The sequence below is a fragment of the Megascapheus bottae genome, unplaced genomic scaffold, assembly GCF_031878675.1.
Source record: "Megascapheus bottae isolate mThoBot1 unplaced genomic scaffold, mThoBot2.hap1 HAP1_SCAFFOLD_69, whole genome shotgun sequence".
NCBI classification, from domain to species: Eukaryota; Metazoa; Chordata; class Mammalia; order Rodentia; family Geomyidae; genus Megascapheus; species Megascapheus bottae.
The window spans coordinates 171,673-178,825 of record NW_028327710.1 but is presented as its reverse complement, the minus strand read 5'-3'; positions in this window follow the sequence as shown (position 1 = coordinate 178,825).

The window sequence follows — 7,153 nt, the reverse complement described above, 5'->3', positions numbered from 1 at the left end:
AGAAAAAGCTCCAGGTCTTGAGTTCAAGGCCAGGAATGAAAGAAGGAAGGTAAAAAAGGGAAGTATGTGAGGAAGGGAAATATATAAATGAAAGAGAGAAGGAACTAGAAATTTAAAACTAGAGAATATTTAAAAGTCATCAGTCCTTCTAAGAAAAGTGTTGGAGTATGGGTTCTATATGTGGTGAACTGGAAGCCCAGCAGTGACTTGTTAACCAAAGAGTCACCATGATGAGCAAAGGATAGAAATCTGCATGAGCCTCTTAGCGGATGGAGTCACAGAAGAGAACCTCAGCTCCCATCCCATAGTTAGAACTATATAGAGATGGGGAAGTTGGCATCACCTTGATGTCATTGTGTCCATGGAGACTGGAAGCCATGGCTCTGTGAAAGCACAATTTTCTGGTTACTGAGCTGAGAGCCTGAGGAGAGCCAAGTCCTGGCCATGAAGAAATCAGGGTGGCAGCAGAGCAACTCTGCTGCAGTGTGTGCCTGCTTGGCTGTTCTTATTCTGTGGTGGATCAGGCCGGAGCGGGTGATAGTAACTGTTTTGTGGTCACAAGCCCTTCACCAAGAGCTTCCTCTGGGAACCTCATAAGCTACAGGGTGGCTGGTGGTGGGATGTGTGTGGGGTGGAAGTGACAGAGGGATGGACGCATGGCAAGGTGGGTGAAGAGATGAGAGGAATGATGAGAGCCCAGTTCATTGGTTTCCAAGGTTAATGGGTGGGAGGTAGAGAGGCATGATGGAGGAATGATGGAGGCAGGGGAAGGTGGTGACAGATTGAGGCCAACTGTAGTGCCAGCCTGGCCATCATCTGAAGCCCATAGGCAGCTTCCTGATCCTTCACTTAGTCCTGCTCCTTGTGGAGGGAATGTCACGTGTACCCAGAGCTAGGGGTGGGGCAATGTTAGTAGCACCTGGAGAACCATTGGCCTCTACCTGGGTGAGGCGTGGTTATGGCTCCCATGCTGGATGGCCTGATAGCTATGGAACAGATCTCTCCTTAGATACCACAGTCAGTGGCTGCTCTCCATCTAGGGTTAGGGCACCTGCTCAGCCATCAGGACACCCCATGCCAGGACAGAGGCCTACAATTCAGATGGCAGCACAGGGGTGAAGATGATCTCACCGTAGCCCTAGTTACATGGCTGCCCCAGCATGCAGGACATGATGAGCTGGGGGAAGATGTTCTCTGTGTTTTTCCACAGCCTATCCCGGCCTCTTCTTGTGTCTGATTAGACCAAGAGAGTACCAGGTTCCCTCTCATAGTCCTGGTTCTTTTTCTTTTACAGTCATGAGGCTTGAACTCAGGTCCTGGGTACTGTCCCTGAGCTCTTTTGCTCAAGGTTGATGCTCTACCATTTGAACCATAGTGCCATTTCCAGATTTTCCTTTTCATGTGGATCTCTGATATGTCCAGTGCTGTGCCTGCAGGGAGGCACTCACCCCACAGACAGAGCCACCTCTGCCGTGACTGTGACTGCCCACAACCCTCACACCCACTCCTTGCACACCCCTCGACTCCAGTTTTAGCTCCTCTTGGACTGGGTGTCCAGCCTACCCCTTCCTACACTCACAATGGGTCTACAATTGTCTTCCCAGGATCCTTTCTTCTGCCAGGAAGAGTACAGACTGTGCACATCTTGACGATCACAGAGCTCAAAGCCAAAGGCTGAGATGCAGAAGGGGGTGACCCAGTAGCTGCACAGGGCCCATGGATCATCCTGTGCATCCCCCAGCCTGTGACTTCCCCGACCCCCTTGGCAGGGAAGCTCCATGCCCACATCCTGATCCCTGGTCCCCTCCAATTCCATTCTCCCTTGGATTTTGCAGACTGTCTACCATCAGGATCTAAAATTCTATTCATCACTTTATGTCCTTATCACTGATTTGCTACTTGGGCAGGATCTCCCCGTGCCTGGAGAGTGGGCATGTCATGTACTCTCTGTGGAGAAGTTGCCCCAGGAGAAGAAATATGCACTTCATGTGAGTGTTGGACAGGGCAGGAGGGCTCCCTAGGATCAGAAGCCACAGGAGGGGTGCAGATGGGGGAATGCTAGGGGCCCCAGGGGACACTGGAATTAGGGCACAGTTGGTTCCTTCTGCAGGGTTGACACCGCTTCACAAACCCAACAGAATGAGGTTCACATTACAGATGTCAGAGACAGTGCAGATTGCCAATGGGCGCAGGGGTCACTGTCACCCCCAGATGCTGGCTGCATGCTGGGATGCACGCAGAGATGTTTTCAAGATCAGATAATGAGGATGTTGCAGGGTGTAACCATTCTTTTCAGATGGCTCTCTAGCTCTCTTGAGCTTCATCTCTATCTTTGGCTTTTTCTTGACAGATAACTGCAAATGAGAGTTTCATGGACTTTCCTTTCTGGACTGGCTTCAAACAGAAGCTATGCACAGTTTTCAAACCATACCCTACTGTAGAAGGGAAGCTTGATCTGGTGCTTAACTGGGTTGCACTTTGGCTCCGTTTGCTATGTCTCACGGGAGGGGACTCATCATTTGTAGACTAAGATCTCATGACCTTCAAAGCCAAATGCTACCTGAAAGTTCAGGGTCCCAGCCTAAGTGTTGGGCCGGGGTGAATACATTCTCTGTTTGCTGGGTCATCAACCCATGTTTTAAGCTGGAAGTAGGCAGTGCCACATTTGATAAGAACATCTGCCAGAGATTGTCACCTCATGAAAGCAGATTCTACATTTGTATTCCATTTCCTGTGGTGGAGAAATCCCCTCCAACTTAGACAGGCTCACATCCACCTGCAGGTCACACTCCTAATGCACCCTTGAGTGTCCTCATGGTATTGGGATCTAAGTTTGTAGGGAATGCTGCTGTAGTCCATGAATTAGCTGGACAAGTGATGACAAACGTGTTGTGGATTAATATGAGAACAATTTAAGAAGCCCTGGAGGAGCATCAACCTGACCCTCTGTGGTGCTATAAATCTGATAGGATGTTCCAGACTGAGAAACAATCACATGGCTTTGTGTTTGGCATCCAGACATGTGAGTGCATGTCTTAGCTGTCAGCCAATACAGAGGAGGACATGAATAAGTGGGTGGAAAGCATCTGTCAGACCCCTGTCTGGGGGCAGGTGGAGAGAACATAGGAAGGTAGATACCATGCCTGTGGTGGGGCCAAAAAAAGGGTAAAAGAGGCAAAGGAACCAGGTACTGGTAGCTCAAGACTGTCATCCTAGCTACTCAGGAGTTTGAGATCTGAGGATCACAATTCAAAGCCAGCCCAGGACAGAAACTCCATGAGACTCTTATCTGCAATAAACTACTGAATGCAAGAAGCTCAAGCTCAGTGACAGCATCCAGGCCTAGCGTTCAAAACCGAGGACTGGCAGAAAAAAGTATCAAAGGACAAGAAGCTGGCCAAAAGTTAGAGGGACTGTATCTTGACAAACAATACAATGGTAAGTTGCACTCAGAAGACTTGCACAAAATCTGGAAATTCCTGAGACCTATCTATGTATGTTTCCTGTTTGTCTAAATACATATGTTTATGCATTTATATATTAGCATAGAGAGACAGATCAATATATATGACTATACATATATACATAGCCAGACACTTATGGGTGGGTGGTATACTGTGTGAGAGTTTGTGTTTGTGTTTTGTGGATGGCTATCTCTGTTTAAGAAAGATAGAAAATATGTAAATATCTTTAAAAAAACTTGATAAAATATAGAGAGACATAAGCTCTTGAGGGAATCTGAAATGACAAGATTATTCACAGGCATGTTTATCCTTATGGATTCCTCAGCAAGTTTTAATTTTTTTCATTATTTTCTTTCTTTTTTTGAACCAGTGCTAAGGATTTCTCTCAGGGACCAGGTGCTGCCAATTACTAATTTTCTCATGGCTGGTACAAGAGGAACTGAGCCACAGTTCCACTTTTGCCTTATTTATTCGTGCTTAACTGAAGATAAAGGTTTCTATCAGTGACTTTCTTTCAGGGGCTGGATTCTAACGAGGATCCCCAGACCTCAGCCTTCTCTATAGCTACAATTAACAATATGAGAACCCAGCACTGGGTTCCAATGCACAGGGCAAGAAATTGAGTGAATCTCTCAACTCCAATTAGCTATCATAAGCTACAAGTGAAAGACCAATACCTTTGAGGAAAAGATGCTGAGGGTTATCACACAGGCCCTATGAGTAAGCCCTAAACCCTGTACACATGTGTGCATGCACACATTGGCAGATACACACACACACATGCACACACACAATATCTCAGGCAATATTGTATTTTGAATTAATATCCAAAGATTGGACAACAGGATAGCAAGTAAGAAAATCTGTTTTTCTTGTCTACATTGAGGGAAAGGGATAAGTCACAAGATGCAGAAGCGAAGAATTCAGAGGCAAATGCTGTGAGTGAATAACTTGTAAAAAGCACATTTCTTTTCTTTTCTTTTCTTTTGTTTTTTTCTGCCATTCCTGGGGCTTGAACTCAGGGCCTGAGCACTGCTCTTGGCTTTTCCCAAGTCTAGCTCTCTGCCACTTGAGCCACATTGCCATATGGATTTTTATATCTGTGTGATATTAAGGACTCAAACCTAGATCTTCATGGATGCTAGGCAAGCACTCTAATACTGGGCCAAACTCTAAACCCCGATAGAGTATTTATACATAGTCATCATCATCATATCAAAATATCCTTTATCCTACAAAGAAAGAACACTTATCTATGTCTGTAAGACTTTTTTATGTCACCAATGCTTCTGTGATTTTCCCACTTGCACTTTTACAGATGACAGCACAGATATTCATCAGGAAGAAAAATAGATTAGGATACAGAAACCTAACAACGTCCTAGTAGACTGAAGTGAAAAATATGTGCAAGATGGCCTGGGTGTTTCATCTATTTGTAGAGTGCTTGGCTACCACACAAAAAGAGTCCGGTTTGATTCTGCAGTACCATATACATAGAAAACTCTGGAAGTGGTGCTGTGGCTTGGTGGGACAGCTATAGCCTAAAGAAAGCCTAAGAACAATGGTCAGGCTCTGAGGTCAAGTCCCAGGACTAGCAAAAAAATGTGCAAGAGGCAAAATGCAAGCTGAGAAGGCACTGTGAAGCAAAATGTCTTGTGAAGGGTAAGGGGAATAGTGACAGTTAAGTTTGGATCTTACCTAAGAAAGGCTCCTTGAGCCTGAGACCAGGCTAGCACTTAGGCCTAGTTAATGACTTGGGATTTGAACAAAAAGGTGTGCTGTTTACTACATCCATATGTGAGGTGGGAAGGGAGATTCAGCCTCCAGTATGTCTTTGGGGAGGTCTTCTGTGAGCAAGGAGCTTTGGTCATTGGGCCTTGAAAGGTGACCCTACCTCCCTCACAGTGGAACAGAATATGGAACCCTGGTAACCAAGCCACTGTATGTGACAACCAGCTCAAGTCAGCTCCCTTGGCCTGTGGCTCAGGAGGAAGAAAGATGTTGCTGTGCTGTTGCCAAAGTTCAGGAGGCTCGGATCTCAGGCATGAGAGATATGGATGTCTCACTTGAAGAAGTAGATGCTGGATCAGGGCCAAGACAAAATTCCAGTATATCAGGCATTTCTCTAGGAAGAAATCCAGGAAACTCCAGGGAAACTCAGATGAGGTATATTGAGAGGAAACCTATTTGAACCCATCATCCTGCCCACAAACTACAACCTTCTTGTGTGCTTTCAAGTGACTACATAGAGATTAGTGTGTCATTTCCAATCTACTCTATTCCAATTCCTCAGTGTGAAGTGTGGTCCCATTCCTACGTTTGAAATATCCACTGTTTTGCCAATACAGTGTGATGGTAAGTCAGCTCAGACTCTGAATGAGCCTTGTAACCTATGGATCCTGGAGGAAGGCCTGTTGGAGTTGCTGCTGACAAAGCTGATCCCTGCCTACCAGAAAGGTGATCTCTTTTATGTGGGAAACTTCCTGCACAATTTCAAATAGTGGAGGACAATGTAGTAGTTGCTGGAAATTCTCTTGAAAAAGTGAGTGTTCCCCCTCCATCCCATGTTCGCTCTCCCCTCCTGGCCAAGTCTTGGAATACTTGGCTCCTCTCTGAGCCTGTTTGTTTCACTGGGGTGTTCACAGGGGAGCTAAGAATGATACAAGTGCACAAACTACTTCATTATGACTGGGACACCATGCCATTTCATTTCCCTCTCAAGCTACTGGAGTCTCAACAGTGTGCTTACTGAGAAGTTGGATTTCAGGCATGAGGAAGTGGCTCCCAACTGCAGCCCTCACCTAGATGACATCCTAGGAAATCCCATTTCCCAGTAAGAAATGAGGTGTCAGTACTAATGGCGGAGGCCTGTGAAATACTGGAGTCAGAGGAAAAGCTGGGGGCTGAATCACTTTTGAGCCATCAGGGAGGGATTGTGAGAGCTTTGCCTGTTAGAACCTGAAAGCATTTACATTTTGGTGTGTGGTCCAGTGCTGCCACTTGAACCTGAACCCAGGTCTAAATACCATTCCTTTGGTGTTCAAAAATTAGCACTTGTACCATTTGAGTCATAGGTCAAGTTCTGGCTTTTTGCTGCCTAATTGAAGACAAGTGCCTTTAGACTTTTACTGACTAGACTGGCTTTCCACTGTGATCTTCAGAGCTCAGCCTGCTGGGTGGCTAAGATTAGAGGAATGAGCATTTAGTTCTTTATTTAGAGCATTCACTTATTGATTTCTTTAGAGCATTTACTTAGTTAATTTAAGGTGCGTTTACTTTGGACAGATGCATAGAGGCCTCTCTCAGAAGCTTCTGGAAGTGGGGTGTAAAAGTCATCCTCTTCTCGAGTTTCTCTTACCCCCCTCCCAGCACATAAGTGCACATCTCTGCAGGACAGCCACAGCATTAGAATCCTGCAAGAAAGGGGCTTTGGTAAAAGGCTCAGGATGGAGAGAGAAGGCTCTCACTTTCCTTGTACCGAATGTGCCCACAGCATCATGTGTTCCATCTATACGATGTGAATGGACTTCTACCCCAGTGATTTCTACGAGTTCAAGAACTGCCACACCCTGACACAACTCAAGCTCTATACGAGGCTCCACATGTCGGCTTTGGACCTGCTCTTCTAAACACAAACTTTTTGACCAGCTGGAGGAATATGTGACCAGTAAGACCAAGAAAAAGTAGAA